Genomic DNA, 19,211 nt, shown 5'->3' with positions numbered 1-19,211 from the left:
AACGATTTGATTACACTGCCAAGCATTTCTCATAGAATGTCACACATGTGGAACTTTCCAGAAATCATCTCTCGAACCCTGAGGCATTAGCTCCTTTAAGTCCCCAGTCCATAGATTTCAGGCACCACCCCACGAACGTCACACGGCTTCTCACAAAAACTAGCTGGGCACCTAGTCTACAAAATGTCAGCCTGTCCCTGCAGTCCGGCCTCTCAGATTACACATCCCTTTACTCCCTGTGTGATGTTTTAACGATGCGTCAAGTCTCTTCCTCCATCTGACCGAAGGGCAGTACACTGAAGCTAAAGGAGCCTTTCAGAACTGCTCTCCTCCGTTGCCTGGACTTGTCCCAGAATGAGATTCAGCAGCCTCAGCTCTTCTCCTGTCATCAGCGTCTAAGTTCTCTTAGGACTTGGAAGCTAGACCACAACCATATCAGAAACCTCAATTTTTGCACAAACTTCAAGAGCATCCTTCATTTCCCTACCTGACCTTTTTTGACTCTACAGCATAACCACATCTTCTCCAGTCAGGAATATGCCACGGCTGTCCCATGAACCTCAACAACAGCGGTGCCAACCTGGAGGAACCGGTCCTCTTCAGAAATGCAATAGAGGTCATTTTACGACGTCACTTTCCGAGTTCTTCGTAAGCTAAGTGTCCTGAAGCTCAGAAACATCCGACTCAGGTCCCTCTACAGGAACAGCTTCAGAAGCCCCGAGTCCAGGTGCTGGACCTTGGTGGCAACAGTCTGGAGTACATCAGTGCTGGTGCATTTGAAGGCTTACTTGAGCTCACTTAATTATACCTGGACCGTAATCAGATAAAAATGGTGATGAGACGGACATTCGTCAATCTGAAGAAGCTTCTGATTTTGGATCTGGTCAGTAATAACCTTCGAGTGTATGACGGGACCGCCCCCCCCTCCCCCCCCTATTCTTGAAATGTCCAGCTTGCCAACCCTGAAACCCCAGAGACAGCAGCCTCATGGATTCTGTCAGCTGCCAGCTAAGCTCTTTTCAGGGCTGTGGGACTTGAGGCAGTTTCACCTCTCCTCCAATAAACTTTATAGTTTAGATTCTGCACCATTTTCCATGCTGGGCAACCTCACGCATCTCGAAATGAGCGACATGTGCAACAGCAAAGCTCAGGTGCCCAACAGGACCTTCACCTCACTTTCGAGCCTCAAGACTTTGGTCCTGGAGAACTTTGGCCTGACTGAAATTGGGGCAGTCACCTTCTGGACCTTGTCCTCACCAACAACATGATCCAGACCATTCCACTCATTATCGAACAGTTCTTGCACCAATTCCGCTTCTGGGACATTCACTTTCAACCCTATGGCCGGCATTTGCCCTAATGAGGAATTCAGACACTGAGCCATCAACTTCAGAGTCCATGTGATCCTCGTTTATAGCATCAGGTATCCAACCAGCATGATGGTAAACCCCAAAAAACTTGCCAATGGGCAGCCTGTGGTCTGCACGACCCGGCGGAGTTCCTGGCTTTCATGCTGAGCGCCTCAGTGTCCATGCTGGTGCGGAGTTCAGACTTGACCTATGGGAAGGGCAGCTGGAACTTCCTCTATGGCTACTACATGCTGAGAATATGGTTAATGGAAATCCAACTCCGCAAAAGCAGAATCAGATACAGTTAACTGACAACAAGCCATCCAGAAGAAGTACATGAATGAAAGTATGGTGGGTTCGTGCATGAATTGATACCCTTTAGACAGACATACAGACGTGGACAAATTTGTTGGTGCATTTGCAGCTCATTGAAACAATGTTTCATTTCTTCTGAAAAGTGTTTCAATTAAAAGCAATTGTCTAATGTATACCTGCATGCCCTTTTTATGTGATAGAGTAAACCAATAAAACTGTGAAAAGAAATTATTTGGTGTTTATTTTACAAAGATATGCTACAATGGTATGGGCAGACTTGTTGGTTTTATCCTTGCATTATAGTCATGTTTCAAACTAAGTGTTTAACCATAATTAGTATCACAGGTGCCAAGTTTTTCATGAGACATTCAGCCTACTTAAAGGGAAAGAACATGCTACTGTGTTGTTTGGTATCATTGTGTGCACCACACTGAACATGGACCAGAGAAAGCATAGGAGAGAGCTGTCTGAGGAGCTCAGAAAGGAGATTATAGATAAACATGTTATAAGGTGAAGGCTATAAGACCATCTCCAAGCAGCTTCATGTTCCTGTGATCTCAGCTGCCAATATTTTTTTAAAAGTATAAAGTTCATGGGACTGTAGCCAACCTCGCAGAACGTGGACGCAAGAGGAAATGCAGCCCCAGGTTGGTGAGAAGGATAGTGTGGATGGTAGAAAAAGAGCCAAGGAGACCATCCAAAACCATTCAAGCTGAGCTCCAAAGTCAAGGTATGTCACTTTCTGATCGCACCATCCATCGCATTTTGAACAATAATGGGCTCCATTGAAGGAGACCCAGGAGGGCTCAACTACTGACAGAAAAACGTAAAAAAGCCAGAGTGGAATTCGCCAAACTGCATGCTGACAAGCCCCAAAGTATTTTGTTTGTGTCATTTTCATTTGTTTAATTATATAAAATATTCAACTAAATCAATCAAAAGCAAAGTCTGATTTGTGTTAAATATGGAATAAACAATAAGGGATGCCATTAAACTTTTGCCAGTTTCGAGTTGTTTCAGAGATAGTTCTTGGGGAAGAGTACAAAAAACAAATTTGTCCACGTCTGCATGCAAAGCGCCTTACAAAGATTTATGTCAAAAGAAATGTCTATGATACCACTGTATAAAAGCATATTATGAATTATTTTGATGGATAATGCGTCTTGCTGGTAAAACTCATCATGCTTGACTTGAATTATGTGCCTCTTTCTCTCTTCACTTAGATATGACTCCTTCGTGTCGTTTGGCTCTCATGATGAAGAGCGGGTTCTTATGTTTCACGTGCCCAGCCTGGAGACCAGGCCAGAAGGCAGAGGAGGGCTGCCTTGCTCTCTCTGCCTGCACCATCGTGACTTCCAGCCTGGCTGGACCATCCTCAGCCACATCGTGGAGGCCATCTACAGCAGCCACAAGCGAGTGGTGCAGTGCACCTGCAGTGGCCCGACAATCCCAGCGAGCAGAGCGTCTTCTGGGTCCGAGCTTCTCTCTGCAGCTGCCTGAGGAGGGTGAGAACCCTGAGGATGGTGCCCAGCTATAAGCTCAATGGACACCAGGATATGGGAAACTAGTCACAGGCAGCCTGCTGCTTCAGCACATTAAGATTAAGATTAAGATTAAGATTAAGATTAAGATGTACTTTATTGATCCCGGGAGGAAGTTCTGGTGCATACAGCACAGAATGAGAATACATGTAGTGCAAAACACAGACAAAAACATATGAATTAATCTCCCTGGAGTGTCCATTGTCATCTCCACGACAATCAGAACTGTTTTAAGGTATCCAGAGAAATTAATCGCATGTTCCTTTGGCAGACTTATAATAAAAATAGTTTAATCTCTGGTTAAATACAGTATGTTAGTGCTGAGCCTACTTTGTAAACCAACACAAAAACAGAATTTTCTTAGAGACATTTTCCCACTGACAGAAAGTTTTCTGCTGAACCAGAGTGGGATTCACCTCTGCTGGCTGAGTGTTGAATCATCTCAGCGCAGTGGGTTATTCATAAAAACTTGATATGGCAAAGATATCAGACATGGCTGAACTGGACAACAGCGTAAACATGTAGGTTAAGTGAAATTTAGTGGTAATAAGTGCAAAAATGCTGACCACCCGGGACCAACAATAGGTGAAATTTGGGTAAGAATGGTTGGCTGTGAGGCTTGGGGGTGTAACGGAAGGCTGTAACTGGATTGGTGACCAAGAAAAGAAGCCTGGGAAATGCCAGTCGTATTTTCCATAGTATTTTCTGGAAGGGAGTGACCGGAAAAGCTGATGACCCTGAGTCTGAAGAGACCGTGTCTCTATAGCATTGTGGGGACTCTCAGTTTGAGGGGAGAAAAGCATGTGGGGAGTGATGAAAGCCTGTATTTGTAGAGGATTGTGAAGGATCTGCCCAAAAAAATCAAGAAGGACCTACAGCTGCCCTTTGTTTGCAGGTATGAAGAAGGTGCTTCATACACGTCACACTGTGTACTGATCTGAGAGGATGTCAAGGATTAAATGCTAAGTTTGACCGTAAACCACGTGCAGTGTAATTTAGTTTTCGTAACGGAGCGTCTGCATGTGCCTTTTAAAGACTTACACGTGAAGGATGCATCGTTTCGAAACTTCCCATTCATCCTGACACCATAAGAGTGAAAGGTAGGACTCCAGGCAAGCACTGCCGGACAGCATGGCTGAGAAGGGGCGATTCCCCACCCATTACTCACATCGGAGCAGCCGTTTCCGGAGGAGAAGCACTTGATGAAAGGCTTACCCACAGGTCCTTGGCTTTGCTTTCTTAGTCAGGTAGCTGCTTCGTATGTTGTCTAGAGCACTCTTGTGCACAATCGACTGCATGACACCTCTTATCGGTGCAGTGCTATGCCTGATCTCAGGTCAGATCTAAGACAGTCGCAAAAAGTCCTTCAGATGTTTAGCTGTGAATCCTAATAATCAGAATCCACAGGCACTCTAAAAACAGAAATAAGTAATGAAACAGGGATGCTCCTTCATTGACAAAAAAATGAAACCTGGCAGGATACGAGTGCTATTTCCTCATTCAGACACATGAGGGCACTCCAGTGCCACGAGTTCCACTGACCTCCTGTACGTATTAAAACTCCAATATTGACATCAATGTTCGATGGTAAATAAAATATACTGTCATATATAATTCAGAGCATGGATGAGTCGACAGTCATCTGAGCAATCAGTTATATCAGAAAGGATAACTGCGACCCTTGGCCCCGGATCACTGGATGTGTGGAGAACATCTCACCAAGAAAGGTGTGAGGAACCGAGTGTACCCAGAAGGAAGGCAGGCAGATGAGGAGACAGCATAGTGGGAACGGCAGCGTGGAACCCACCAGGCCACAGTTCCTCCCACTGAGCCGCTGCGCTCCGGCGGTACCGCTAATTTGTATATTCATACCGTCCGATGGCATTCTGTGCAAACAATGCAATTCACCTGACGCAAGCAAGTCAAGGCATTAGGCGTAGTATATTAATACGGGGCGTGATTTTATCACTGGTGTGACAAGAGAGGGTTTTATTATCCCCAGAAACACGCCCTGGAGGATAGACCTGGAAGAATTACCTTTAACTGCTACAGTGAGATATTTACGCCAGTGGATGTGGTTTCCAGTGGCTGACTGCAGCAGCCCATGTTTGATATGTGCAGTGCGGCAGCTGATGCTCCGGCCTCAGCGCTGTGTCAGCACGTGGCTCACCTGGACAGGAGGCTCTCATGCAAATACTCCCAGCACCGTCAACTCAAACATCTTAGATGTCTGTTGCCGTGGAGACAGTCCAAAGTAGCATGTGCTTGAGGAAACCATGGACTATAAAGTGACTGTGTTCTTCCGTACTTTTAGCTATAGACACCTGTTGACATTAAGGACCGCGTCAGCTGTTCTGACTAATGCCGGGGAACCTTAAGTGGATCTCAGACTGCCTACTCGGCCATAAATTCTCCAGCACTGTGTGCAGTGATGCCTCAATATTTAGCAGAGATACTTTCGGTGGTCTGTTTAGCAGGAAACCTGCGTACGGTTTTAGGAAGATGCACCCCACTGTCACTTTGGGAAGCTGCGGAAAGAGTGTCAGTCTTGCTATTTATACCTGCTGTGCTCCCGGGGAGCAATGAGTCACACAAGATTGGGAATTGACTAAATTCTGCTAGTTCCCCCCCCCCTCCCCCCTCTGCCACACACCCTGAAGCCCAACAAATATCTTCACAGCACATATAAAGCACCCATGGGCCAGGAAGACCCGGAGAGCTCGCTGGACAGCCTAAGCCATCTCTGTGCAATGTTTCACCTGACCAGAGCGACTTTTGAACTTCCTCGTCGTGGCTTCTGTCGCTGTGCCATCAAGGGGCCATTTGTGCCACATGAATGCGCCGGTTCTCTCGTTTGCTTACTGTGTCTGTCTGTTGCCTGCGCAGGATTTGTTTACTCCTATACCAGGCTGTGTGCAGGACACCAGAACATGAATCCACTGGCATCCTGCCGGCAGACACGGAGAGTGGAAGAAATAAAAAGCGCAGAAGAGAGGACGGACATCAACCCCCCCCCCCCCCCCCCCGCCGCTTCATGCCTCGGCACGCGGCTCGGCGCGCCGTTGCCATGGGAACACAGCTGCAGCACTTCAGCCGAGCTGTTTTGTAAACACTCTCGCATTTCTCAGTTGTCGCCCCGGCCCATGGCGATGGACGGGCGAAAGCTCACGCGGTGTCATCGCTGCTGTTCCAGGAGGCCATGCACCGCTCCTCAGCCGTGAGAACATCAGTGTTTGTAGTCGCACGTCCGCAATGGTGCGACCGCACTAGAGGAGCATGCGGATGCATTACGGATGGGGTCTTTGTCTCACATGTGTAGTATTTATGGGCATAACTAACAGCCATGTTTATATCCAGGGTAATAATGTCTAACCACGTCTGGGTTAGGGTTTTGTCACCCGGCATCTTCTACAGGGTCACACAAGAACATCCTTACAGAGCAGACAGGCACCTGTGGCTTGCGTGGTCAACAGCGGTCAACAGGGCGGCTGCTCCAGAATTCTGTATGTGTGCCTGCACATGGTAGCTGGTGGAGGTCTACATGGGAGGTCACATGGGTGGTCACATGTAAACCCCCGCCATAGACTGACGGTGCATCGCTGCTGGTGACATCATCCATTCAGCTGCTTCCTCACTGGCTGATGCACGGTCCCTTTTCCAGTTCTTTGGCCGCCTGATGGCTGTCCAAAGGTCACTCTCCAAGCCCACCGGGGAGGCGCTGTTCCTTTGGAGCAGGTAACCTCCCTGATGAAGACTGGGGAGGGTAGGGGGTCGCGGAGGAGCTGTTGGGCACAGGAGGGGGGAGATCGGTGTCCTGCTGAGAGTCGGCAGCCTCAGGAGTCCAGGTCGTCACAGGAGTCATGCGGGGCGGTCTGGCCAAAACGAGCACGGGACCTGCGCTCACTATTCCTCTTTGCTGTCGTTTATCTGTGTTGTTATTCGGTTTCAAACTGCAACACCGAAAGGTACAGTGTGAAGCTAACAGGACACGCACTGTATGGTCGTAGTCTCGGGCCACTGAAGTCTCCATGGCCTCTGGAGAGAAGGGAAAAGGCAGGAAGGTGTGGCCATCGGCTCCGACTTAAGGGAGCAACTGGGGAATTTGGTGAATAGATTCTTTGTTTCTTATTCAGCTGGCTGCAGCATTGATCTGCCAGTGAAGCATAATGATGTAATCAGCGAAGAACATGCATCTCTGTGGGTGTTTTGCGTCTCGATGTCCTTTCTCTTTATGTGTCAGACATTTATCAGAGCCAAAAGTCTCTGCCTGGCCCAAACTTCAGCCCATATACAGAATGTAATGTTAGATGAAAGTTTCCTTCATTGATTCATTTGCAAACTCCAAGAAAATGCATCGAGCTCAGAATGATTATTTATTACCTGCTTAACACACAGTTTCATCTAACTTGCCCTACTTAGGTTCCAATTTTACAATTTGCCCATTTTAGTGCCTGGATATTTTTACTGAAGCAATTTAGGTTAAGTGTATTGCTCAAGGGTACAACAGCAGAACACCTACCGGGAGTCTGATTGTGCATGTCGCTCCTAAGCCCCCACGCCACCTGTTAGTCCACCGGACGCTGCCACATGTTTATTTCATGGGATCAGCTATCTCCAGATTGGTTGTGGGTTGGTGTTCTGGATGGTGTTCAGTGGTTCTGGGCTCACCTACGCCTCACCTTATAAATGCAACAACAGCTCACAGTCCCAAGACCTTCTAATCTGAAGCAATCGATTGGTTGTACCCACAGGTACAAAATTACCCTGGCAAGAAAAATAAATGCTTGTGTCAAATCAATCTCTGAAATGCTCAAACTGATTTATAGTGACATATATTGATATCAACACTAAACTGAGTTTACTGTTAATAACAGGTCTGTCTGGAGACTTGCAACAGAGGTGACTGTGTGCTCAGAGGATAATGTACACGTATAAATATGTATGAGATAGCCTGTTATATATTCTGTTTCTAGGCTAAAATACATATTTCATAGAACATAGTATAGACGTATGACCAAACGCCGTTTCCGTAGGAAAATAATTTTTTTGTGCATTTTTTTCCCCAAGGATTTGCAGAACCAAGTTCCCGGCGTTTCCAGCTTCAGCCTTCGAGATCCTTACGGTCCCCGGCGCTGTCCGGCATCGCATGTGGGAAAGGACTGAACGCCTCTAACAATCGCCGCAATTCAAGCATGTCTGGTACTTAAGCTATTTGAAATCATAAAGCACCACACAATAAAAATAAATTGAGAGGGGCGCCACCTTCCTCGCGGCTTGTGTCGCCCGTATTAATCACAGTGAAATGTCAATAACGATTTTACTGGTACGGCTCTGTTCAGAGACGCAGTGGAGGAAACAGGCGAAAAGAGAAGCGGGGAATGATGAGCGATAGTGCATAAATGTTTGTAGTTAACACCTAAGAGGAGCTGAATATACACATTTGCGTCGCCGATTAAATAGATGTTTCAGAGATACACGCGTGAACGCGCTTGCGCCGCGCTCCTGTAGCTCGTATGCTTTTACGTGATTAGGGTTCAAATACATGGGAGGCCTTTCATACGGTACTCTACACGATTTTTACCATGCATACAAAGAATTACATTGAAAGGCAACCCAGATGCACGAATACAGGAACAACTTTTCTTTCAGTCCACAGTGTCCGCATAACTTATTGGTCGCCTGAATCTAATTATCCACAGGAAATAAAGGATATTTTCAGGAGTGAATCAAATATGCGTGGTTATGTTATTAAAAAATATATTCGCCCGTTCATTCTGTATATTGAACTTTCATACTGATTTCCGTACCGGCTCCACAGCAAATAAGTCCCAGCCAATGTCACTGGCTACACCAGGGCAGCGCGCGAAGTAGCGCAAATACTGCACCCATGCCGTCGTTACCATTAAATGCTGATGTTATAATTAGTTTGTAGTCGCTGCAGTCGGATGAAAGCGGGAGTGGCAATGTCCCCAAGCTTTAGCCCTTCTCCGTAAGATCACCCCCACCCCTCTCTATCACTCTCTCCCTCCGTCTTGCACAGCATAGCATGAGAGCGAAAAAACAGCTTATTCATTACACACGACGGAACAAGGGCGATCGTGCGAGGTATTGTGATATTCCTTTATATCTTTATGGATGTTTGCAAGAATACAATGAGGTACTGCGGGTCATTGCTGTCGTTTAGGTGGCAATTTTGCTGAAAACTGAAGTGAAAAGGGGGGTTCAGTAATCCAACCACCTGCACTACGTGTTTTCCAAGCTGATAAAATAGCCTGTTCTGTTATCTCTCATTCTGGGAACACTGGATGCTGGCTCACTGGAGTTCAGATTTATAACCGGGGGGTTACGTTTTCACAACAGAACCTGTCGGTTTTGCATGTCTGTCAGTCTCTGTTAAATGAATGATTATGTTTGTTTCATTGTTTAATATTACATGTCGCAGATGTATAAAATGGCTTACAGAAAGTGGTGCATCATTCCCACAGCCAGCTGTTTTACATGCATCTGTATGTATACAGAGAAGACATGGTAATGCGCTTGTATTTGATTTTGGATTTTTGAAAAAGAAAAACATTAGTGACGCGGGGTTTCTGTCCAGCGTTCACTGCTACAGAAATAAAAAAACAATATAAAAAAACGTTTATTTAAAAAGCGATGCGTGTCACAAAAATACATCTCGATATCATTGCAGGTTAAGTAATATAGGGATGTTGATGGCATGATATTTAAAAATGCGTTAGTGTGACAATATTTGTGACTCAGAGAGAGGGAGAGGGAGAGAGCGAAATGGAGAGATACGGAGAGAGAGAGATGGAGTTTGGGAAGCGCTCCGGTCCGATTCGCGGGATGGCAAATGCGCAGCGCAGCACTGGCTCCGAGGTCCCGCTCCGCTAAACTGCACTTAGCCGCCACGGAAAGATGGCTGATGCACAATGGCTGATAAAATCTCAACCGTAAATACACCGGCATGCACACCTGTGTAACCGTATATACATTTTATTAATGCTAACAGAATAAAACATAGCGTATGTGTTATTTGTCACGATCAATATTCGGCTATAGTATGGACATTATAATTGTTTATTATTAATATCAATGACAGACTAAAACAATGTAAATATGCCCCACACACCCCTTTTTATATAAATATACACTTCAGTTTAATGCCTCAGTCATTTTTCTAAACTTGGTAGCCTATAGGACGCCGGGATGTCGGCTTGATATCTAATGTGTACGGGTGGTAATGTAATCTAGCCGGGGATGCAGGCGTCGGCTTTAAGGTAATACGGGCAAATACCCATGTGATGCGAAATACCGAGACCTTTGATTAATCACGATCTGAGGAAACAGTTTGATACTGTAGGGAAATACAGCCCATCAAACTGGAGGGTTTATTATTATTATTTTATTTTATTTTTTATAAAAACGACAGCACGTTTCACGGTTAACCTCCCGGACTGAAGAGGCCGTGAGCAGGATCTCGGGGTAGCTTTTCGGCTCTGAGTTTCATGATCGTACCAGTCCTACCGGAACGGCAGCGGGATCCTGCTTTTGCGTGATCACTGGCAGTACCGCGGCTCCTGGGTGCGACTGTAATAAGAAGCTCAGGTGACAGGCTGCCTTCAGCAGGTGGCTGTGACCAGGCCCACCTGTTACTCCTTTAGTTTTGTATCCCTGCTTGTCACACGGAGGTGCCAGGCAGTGTGCAGTAATAGGCTCTCTCTTCCTGGGCCTCGCTTCCTGTCGCCTTTGACTGAAGGGTCTGTGCTGTTTTATTGACAGCCCTGAGGGACAGGTTACAATTAGAGACTGTCGACGATGTGGAGTGAGGGACTTTATTCTGGTAATAAGAACCCACCAATGTGGGGGGGCTTTGACTCAGGGAACGTGCATGGTCTTTGGAGAGACAAGGGCGGGGGTCTCTGAAAAGAAGTTCAGGTTTCAAAACCAAACATTTTTATCCCAGTTAGTTCAAAATTACATATGAAAGGAGAGATTTATGTAGGTGTTGACTTGGCACATTATTCTGCATGAACAGTGACGGCAGATAGATTAGAGATGGCCTCTCTGTCACCCGTTTCTCTGCTCTTTTCTAGTGTAGCACCCCCACACTTTCCCTTTGCAAACCTGAGCCATCTCCTACAGCTGGATGGTTTCCTGACCCCCCACCCCCTCCACGCACAACTGGCCAGAGGAAAAAAGTGGCCTGACTGTGCCAATAGTTGAGTCTATTTTTGTCTTTCTCATGCAGATCACTCATGGGGTGGGAGCGAGAGAGCATGCACACGCTCTGTCTCTCTCTGCATGTTAGCAGATATCTGCATTATTAATGAAAGAATTAATCTGCCATCCAGGCGCAGATGAGATGCAAAGAGTTGTTGTGGCCCCGGCAGACACTGGCCCCAGGAGGACCGACACGCCAACCTTCTCATCCCGCAGCAGCTTCCGTGGCCGGCTGCTGGGAGTCTCGAATTTCCATGTCTCTCAGCCCCCCAGCACCTCGGAATGGCGGTCGATTTGCGGGGTGATGCAGATCGCTGCTGGATTACCAGCAACGCTGTGTTGTTACACATTTAATTTGCATGCAGTTGCATGCATTAGTGTAAAACGCATCTAGCCCCAAGTGCATTGTGGGATTTTAATTTTTTTTTTGTGGGGGGGTGATGGGCACAAGAGGACCTATAATTTATATAGGGTGGACAACCTTATTAAGAGCCAAAGATATGTTCCGAATCAATGAGTGACAGAGGAGGGGGCCAATCAGCTTTCAGCTGGGGCCAGTACCCCATGTGGCCCCGCCCCTGCTGCATGCACAGTGGTTGTGAAACTGTCCATGGGGCCGTCTCTTTGGCAGCCCATGTGGTTCCCTTTTCTCTTCCACTGACATGAACATAGGATGCTCACACAAATGGTGGAAGTGTTAGAATAGCGCCACCTAGTGTTGAGAGAGCAGAGTATGCTCCCAAGCCTTTGAGTAATGCTTGGGGGAGCAGTGGTCTTTAACTTCTGCTCCCCCAAGCCGTGGCCCACATACGGACCTTGGAATGCAGTGCCTTTCATTTGCGCGTGTTGGCAAGGTGATGCGCTTTGATCACGGGGGAAGAATGGCCAATGATCAAATTAACTGTGGCTGTTTATCCTCTGGTCCCTCCCTATTGGACAGTAAATAATGTCTGATTACACTTACAGTGGGGCGCGCCTAATTACCCTCATTACGGTAATGAATCAGCAGGGGGCTGACAACACAAGGATGGGCCCTTGAAGTATTTAAGAAGCCTGATTCTATCTGAAGCTAGTTTTATCTCCTTATTTATTCATCTTCATGTCCATTGATGCCTTATCCTCTTCTTTTTCGTTCCTCCTTTCAACTGATCTGGAAGCACCTGGCATGCTGTGTTTTGATTGCTTCCTAATTACCAGCAAGGCCAGTGTAGTGTTTTTACCCGCAGTGGGAGAGGTGGCTCACTGTAAATGGAATAATGTGCTGTCACTGGCTTTTATGTACTGGGAAGGGAGGTATAATTAACGGCTAATTTTTAAGCCTATTTGTGCTAGTTGCACTCGAGAGGTCACCACATGTTGTGAGAAGAGCACCAACACTGCTCACACCGCCCTCGTGTCTCTATTAATGACACAGAAAGGCATAAGTATCAAGAGCCAGGCTGCAATGGTGCTGCTTGCATCGTTACACAAGTACCCTGACAGAGTGATGAAGCTGCCAGCTACAGACATCTCACTGCCAGCTTTAGGTTTCTCACTGCTAGCTTCAGTCATCTCACTGCCATCTTCAGGCATCTCACTCCAGCTTCAGACATCGCGCTGCCATCTTCAAGTGTCTCACTGCTAACTTCAGGTGTCTCACCGCCATCTTCAGGCTTCTCACTGCCATTTTCAGGCATCTCACTGCCAGCTTCAAACATCTCACTGCCATATTCAGGTGTCTCACTGCCAGCTTCAGGTATTTCACTGCAAGCATCAGGTGTCTCACCACCATCATCAGGTGTCTCACTGCTATCTTCAGGTGACTCACTTCCAGCTTCAGATGTCTCCCGACCATCTTCGGACATCTCACCACCAGCTTCAAGTATCTAACTGCCAGCTTCACATCCTAGATCTAAAAACACTTATTCAGAACATGGTTGCTGTGAGACTGTATGATGAATAGGTTTCTTTAAATTGTCCACTGTGGAATAGTTACTGTATTTATGTGCTACAGGCTGACTATCGCCCTCTACTGGATACAGTTGCATCCATGGATGCCATTGTCCTAATTCTGGTTTACCATGTTCCATGGTACCCGCACCCACGCAGTGGGCACACTCTTCAAGCCGCTGAAGCAAATAAATCACAACATACGGCACCAAAATTTCCTGCACTTTCCCTCCATGATGCCCCGAAGTGGTCTGGGTTAGTCATTACACCTTCTGTGCTAGTTCACCCCTTCAAAAAAGCCAGGCTTCAGTCTCCATGGGAATGCGGAAGGAGTCCCGGCCGAAAGCCGGACTCTGATTGGCTGTGAAGGCTCATTAGAGCAGATGTTAAACGGAGGCGCCGCTGGCGCGCGGACCTGCGATGACAGCTGTGGTGCGGCGGGCGAGCAGCAGCGTGTTTAGCGACAGTGCGCGGGGATACGGCGATGACATCGGCGATAGTAACACTTCTGCCCGCGGCCGCCATGGGAACGGGGACTGATAGCGGTGACAGAGTCAGGTGCGACGCGGGTGCATCGGCAGGGACATGGGTGGCGTCTGGAGAGGCTAATAAATCTTCGGGCGATGTGGAGCCGGAATGTCTAACTTTAATAGGAAGGGAAGAAGAACAGTCCGGAAGAAGGTCACAGACACTCTAATGGCGACAATAATAGGAGAAAACAGACGCGTAAATATATGGTCCTATTTTATAGAATTTAATAGGTTATTAGGTTAGTACCCAGGGCATGAGGCTGTAAAATAGGTTGTTTTGTGGTTATTAATAGGTTCTTCGTGACACATTTTATAATCTCACACACAAGGAGATGGCAGTGGTAAGTCAGTGTGATATATGCCCCGGAACAGATTCCACGTCTGGCTCCTCGGTGATGTAACGCCAGAATTCATTTAGAGGGATTTGCCTTCGACTGGATCCCCGAAGCATAAATTCGCTCGGCACATGTGGGAATTCCATTCCCGGAGTGTGGCTTCTGCCAGCACTCCGGGGAGAAGCCGTGCCAGGCTCGCCCTGGACGCCCTCGGCGAAAATGCCCACCTGTGAGCCGCGAGCGATGAGGCGGCGCACAGCACAGCTGCGGGTGACTGTATTAAGTGGGGAAAACGGGGCATTTTCGCTTTATCTCACCAATGTAAATATTGCACGTATCTCGCCTAGCCAAACCTCTCCTTTAGCCAAGATTATGTTAGCTTCTGGCTGCTCTCCAGCCTGTCTAAATGTGCAATTTGTAGCTTTATTAAAAATACAGTTGCTGCCTTAGCGCCCCCTTGCTGTCGCCGTTGTAAATACACCCGCACTGTCCGTGACCCTCTTAATTGAGGTAAAATAAAATGGGTGCCATTTGCTTGTGAGTGCTGGGAGGCCTTATTTCTATTGCTCAGCCCCTTTTGAGGTAGATGAATCCCGAGGCCTACAGATAGAGGCTCAGCCGGCCTGCTTTCTAGGCTCTGGTTGTTTGTTTCCATACCCTGAGCATTTCAAAGCAGATCCATTATTCATGATCTAATGTGCTGATTACTAGAGGATGTACTTGGTCTCTGTATGGGTCTGAGTTCTATGGTGACAGAGAGGAGACTCCTTCGCCTCTGTCCCACACCATCATTAACTGTCCTCTGCTGAGGGTTGACCCCCTCCCCCCCGTCCCCGGGTTCGGCCCCATAGATGTGGCTTTCTGTGTCTGGCCTTGATGTGAGCTTATTCTGCGAGGTCGGGAGCCAGGAGGACAGGAGGAGCTCAGAAATAAGAACTCAGGAGAAGAATGTGAGCCCTTCCACATCCCATTTTTTTATCAGAGCCTGTTTTCTGTCCCGATGACTTGGGAAATCCACCCGCCCATCTGATTAATAAAGGAACTCGCTTAAAGAGTTCCCCCCAATCTCACCGCATCCGGCTGGGTCGAGGCGTGTCGGTCTCTCTGTCCGCCGGTTGTGGCGCTATCCCTGCTGGACGGAGAAGGCCAGGAAGGGCAGACATTTCAGCACCATGGACAGCGCACATGCTCCCTTTCTGCGGCTCCTGTACGGCTTCAAAAGCACAGAGAGCCTCCTCTGGGTTTTGCTCAGTGTACACATTTACATTACATTTATTTAGTAGGTGCTTTTAGCCAAAGTGATGTATGAATGAGAAAGACAGAGAGCCAAAGAGTCAGGCAGTTCCTGGAACCATCGGGCAGTTCCTGGAACCATTAGGGTTAAGGGCCCTGCTCAACGGCAAAACCATTCTGCCGACCCTGGGATTTGAACCAGCGACCTTCCAGTGCACAGAGCCACACACATGCAAAGCGCTGATCCAGGGCTGTGTCTGAAGATCCCCAGGTTGCCTTCTGGCGGCCCAGGAGGCTTTAGCGATGTGCCAGGCTCTCTCCAGGAGTTTACCGTCGCCCATCCAATGCCGAGCGTTTGCTTACGGGGTGGAAGGCTCATGTTGTTCGGTACGCGGTGCCTGAGCCCCGACATGGGTTTCCGCGTCCTCCTGCGAAGCAGAGCCCTGAGTGTTACTGTATCTCCTTGTTTACTGCCGGCACCGAAGGAGCCCGCCAGATCATTCCAAGACGTCTTCTGTCTTTACAGAGAGGATCTCAGCAGGGGCCCAGAACTGCGTGTTTCTGTCGTTTGTTTATGTGGGTAGAAATCAAAACCTGCAAATGAAATTTGAAGTATATCCTGAAGGGCCAAAATGAGCCAGGGTTCTGCCGCATTAACATTCAAACCCACAACCAGATGCTGCGTTTCTTACCTTAAAGGTCGCTGCACTTTTTCCCGGCTCCTAACCTGGAAACCAAAACTTCATCCAATCAGGGAGTGTGTGACGTGTGTGGCGGACCCCGTGCGCCTCATCTCCCTCACGCCGGGAAAGCGCTTTCGGGGGAAGTCTCCGCGCCCGTGGTACTTCACGCTCAATTTTACGGCCCCGTGTCTCCAGGGGGCCCGCAGTAAAAACTGCGGTATAAACCCTTCCAGCGGGAGGCTGCTGTTTGCTCTGCGGATCAGAATTAACGTTAAGGTTCATTAATGCTGTGTGCGAGGTGTGCAGCGCCCCGCTGGTAACGGGTTCGAGTTGGGCCTAGTTTTTAATTAAAATGCCCCTCAGAGCTTTATTGATGGAAAACACATCCATTAACTCAGATCCAGTCGGGGGGTTTGGCAGCATGGCACCGGGGGGCGGGGGGGCGAGGGGGGGGGTGGAGTTGGGCTCCTCTAGCTAGGAGAGTGGATGGAAGGCCTGCCTTCTGGGCCGGATTGCTTTTGGGGAGCTAGATCTGATTCACGGGTTGATGGCGGATTGGAGCAGGCTTTAAGAGCCACACCCCTCACTTCCTCGTCAGAGCTCTCATCTGCAGCGATGATGTCAACCCCGATGCATTCCTCGAGGTGGTGGGGGGGGGGGGGGGTGGGGATTACTCACCGCTCAGGCGGGACTCGTGCTTGGGCCGTTGCCCTTCTGCATGTGTGGGGAGCATTGCCGTCCGCTGAAACGCAACCAGTCTGAAAAAGCAGCTGTGGTTGGTTTTCCGCACACACTGACTGCGGTCACGCCTGCGGCTGCACTTCTGGTTGCATGCGACGGATGCATCTTAATCGCATGGGTGTCAGATCATGTTGTTCTTAGTGGGTGGGCAGGAGGGCATGTTCTCTGGAAAGTATTTTATCATCTAATCTGTATTTCAGCTGTCAAAATGTATTGTCTTTGAATTTTTGAATATATTTTTCATGCATTCCTTTGAGTAAGGGGTCAGAAAGCGAATAACCTCCCTCTGAGCCTGGAAAAGTGACGCTGACTTCATGCATCCTAAAGTATCTGAATGCATTTCAGTTTGTTCTAATTCAGTCGACATGACAACGTGGGTGAAGAAGCAGTGACCGGGCCTTTGGCCTTTCGGCTCCCATAAATTACGTAGCTTTCGGCCAATCAGGAGGGCCATACAGGGCACCTGTGAATAGGCATGGTGGATGGGTCACTCATGGACAGAGATACACATGGACTGGTTAATAATACACACTTGGGTTAGTAGTGTATTATTAAGGGTGGGGGGGGGGCAGCAGTGGGGACAGAGCCCCTCCCTTCAGCTGTGCTCAGGGTCCGCTGGCGGGGGCCGTCATGTACCATAAATCAGGATAATTATTTAACGGCTTGCTGCTTCACACCCACTTATCACACTGACCGTGTGCCCCTCACTGCCGCTGAGAGATATGATGTCACTTCCTCTTCACACCCTATTTATGGGGACGTCCCCCCCTTCCCACTGTGACAGTGACACAGACACCTCCCGGGTTAACGAGCGGACGCGCCGCTGCTGGCTCGCTTCCGGAACATCGGCTCGAACATCCCGGAGCGGCGGCAGATGGAGTGAAAATTGAGGAGGTGTGTGGAAGAGAGGAGAGACTTGGTAGAGAGAGGTGTAGGGGGCAGGGTCTGTGTGTGTGTGTGTTTGTGTGTGTGTGGGGGGGGGGTCATGCCCTGAAGAGGGGGATGGGGGGGGGTGAAGACATGACAGTAAACAGCACAGAGGCTGTCAGAGTCAGCCTGGGGGGGCGCCGGGGAGCAGCTTACAGGATGCGTGACTCACCGCGCGGGAAACGTGGGCAGTGTGTGCCGCTCTCACTCCTCTCTGAAGCAGGGGGGTCGGGAACAGCAGGCGGGAGAGACAGCGAGCAGGTGTGCCAGTGCCCGGCCCGCAGAGAGTGGCCTCCCTCGCCATTCCCCTGCTGTGTGCGGTCAGCAGCTGCAGCGCCCCCTGCTGTCGCAGCCGCAACATGGCGCGGTGCTCCCTTCAGGCTCGCTGTGAGACCGCGCCTCGCTGCCGCCATGCTGGATGAGCGGGTGCGTCATTGGCTAGCGTCTGACATCATCTCGGAGGGCGGGGGGGTTTGTTTACCTGGGCAGCCCGTGGCGAGGTCTGCCTGTGCCTGCGGATGCGCTCACAGACCACACCCCCGCAGGAGACTCATGCGCTCACAGACCACACCCCCGCAGGAGACTCATGCGGTCAACATCCTGCAAGACCGCAGCACGCACTCACTCTCTCTCTCTCTCTCCCTTTCCCCCTCTCTGTCACTCTTTCTCTCTCGCTCATTCTCTCCCTTTCCCTCTCTCTCTTTCCCCCTCTCTCTCCCTTTCCCTCTCCCTCGCTCCCTCTCTCTTGCTCGCTCTCCCCCCTTCTCTCTCTCTCTTTCACTGTCTCTTTCTCGTACCTGTGCTTATCTGTCCTTCCCTGCCTCCTCTTCTTCCTCTCCCTCTTTTTCACCTGCCTCCCTCCTATTCCAAATGATCACCAAAGCAGATGATCTGTTGCGTTTGCTTGCCGGAGACAGCTGACGGCCCAGCTCTCCTCCGTAAACAGTGGGACTCCGTCCATGTCACCACGGCGTTCTGTAACTCTCACATCACCGCTCTAATGACTGCATCTCAGGTATCATTATTCACATTCACCAATGCTTTGAAATCGACCCCCGCGGGGAGGATGTGCGCAGAGTCGGCACAATCCTCCTCTTTGTCCGTATCCTACCCCCCCCCCCCAACATTTCTTGATTAAAGGAACACGGTAGCTTTGTAATCTTGTCACATGTGATTTGGCTGCATGTTGGTGACGGAGAAAACACCATCGCACCTTGCGTTTTACGATGGTGAGTTACGGGTTTGGAGGGCATTCTGCCTGCGGGGGGAGGGGGGCCCTGACATGTACCAGGCAGTCAGCCCCCTTTGACACCCTGTAACCGAGGTCCATGGTGTTTTCGGCATGTAGCGAATGCCCCTGGCTCACTGCCGCTCGGCGCGTTAACAGTCACAGGCGCGGCGATTA

At 49.0% G+C, this 19,211-nt stretch overlaps 1 protein-coding gene across 6 annotated transcripts in view; it reads left to right on the top strand.

The window, feature by feature from the left end:
• Positions 1–9,131: 9,131 nt before the first annotated feature.
• Positions 9,132–19,211, top strand: part of elfn2b (extracellular leucine-rich repeat and fibronectin type III domain containing 2b) — a 62,960-nt gene continuing 52,880 nt past the window's right edge. For all 6 annotated transcript variants that reach the window (XR_002838117.2, XM_023810762.2, XM_023810756.2 and 3 more), the window contains exon 1: positions 9,132–9,310. The gene's annotated coding sequence lies outside the window, so the exon portion shown is untranslated. The remainder of the gene's footprint in view (positions 9,311–19,211) is intronic.

The sequence above is a fragment of the Paramormyrops kingsleyae genome, chromosome 22 (genome assembly GCF_048594095.1).
Source record: "Paramormyrops kingsleyae isolate MSU_618 chromosome 22, PKINGS_0.4, whole genome shotgun sequence".
Classification (NCBI taxonomy): domain Eukaryota; kingdom Metazoa; phylum Chordata; class Actinopteri; order Osteoglossiformes; family Mormyridae; genus Paramormyrops; species Paramormyrops kingsleyae.
Note: the sequence above shows the minus strand (reverse complement) of the source record. Positions and strands in the feature narration are given on the sequence as shown.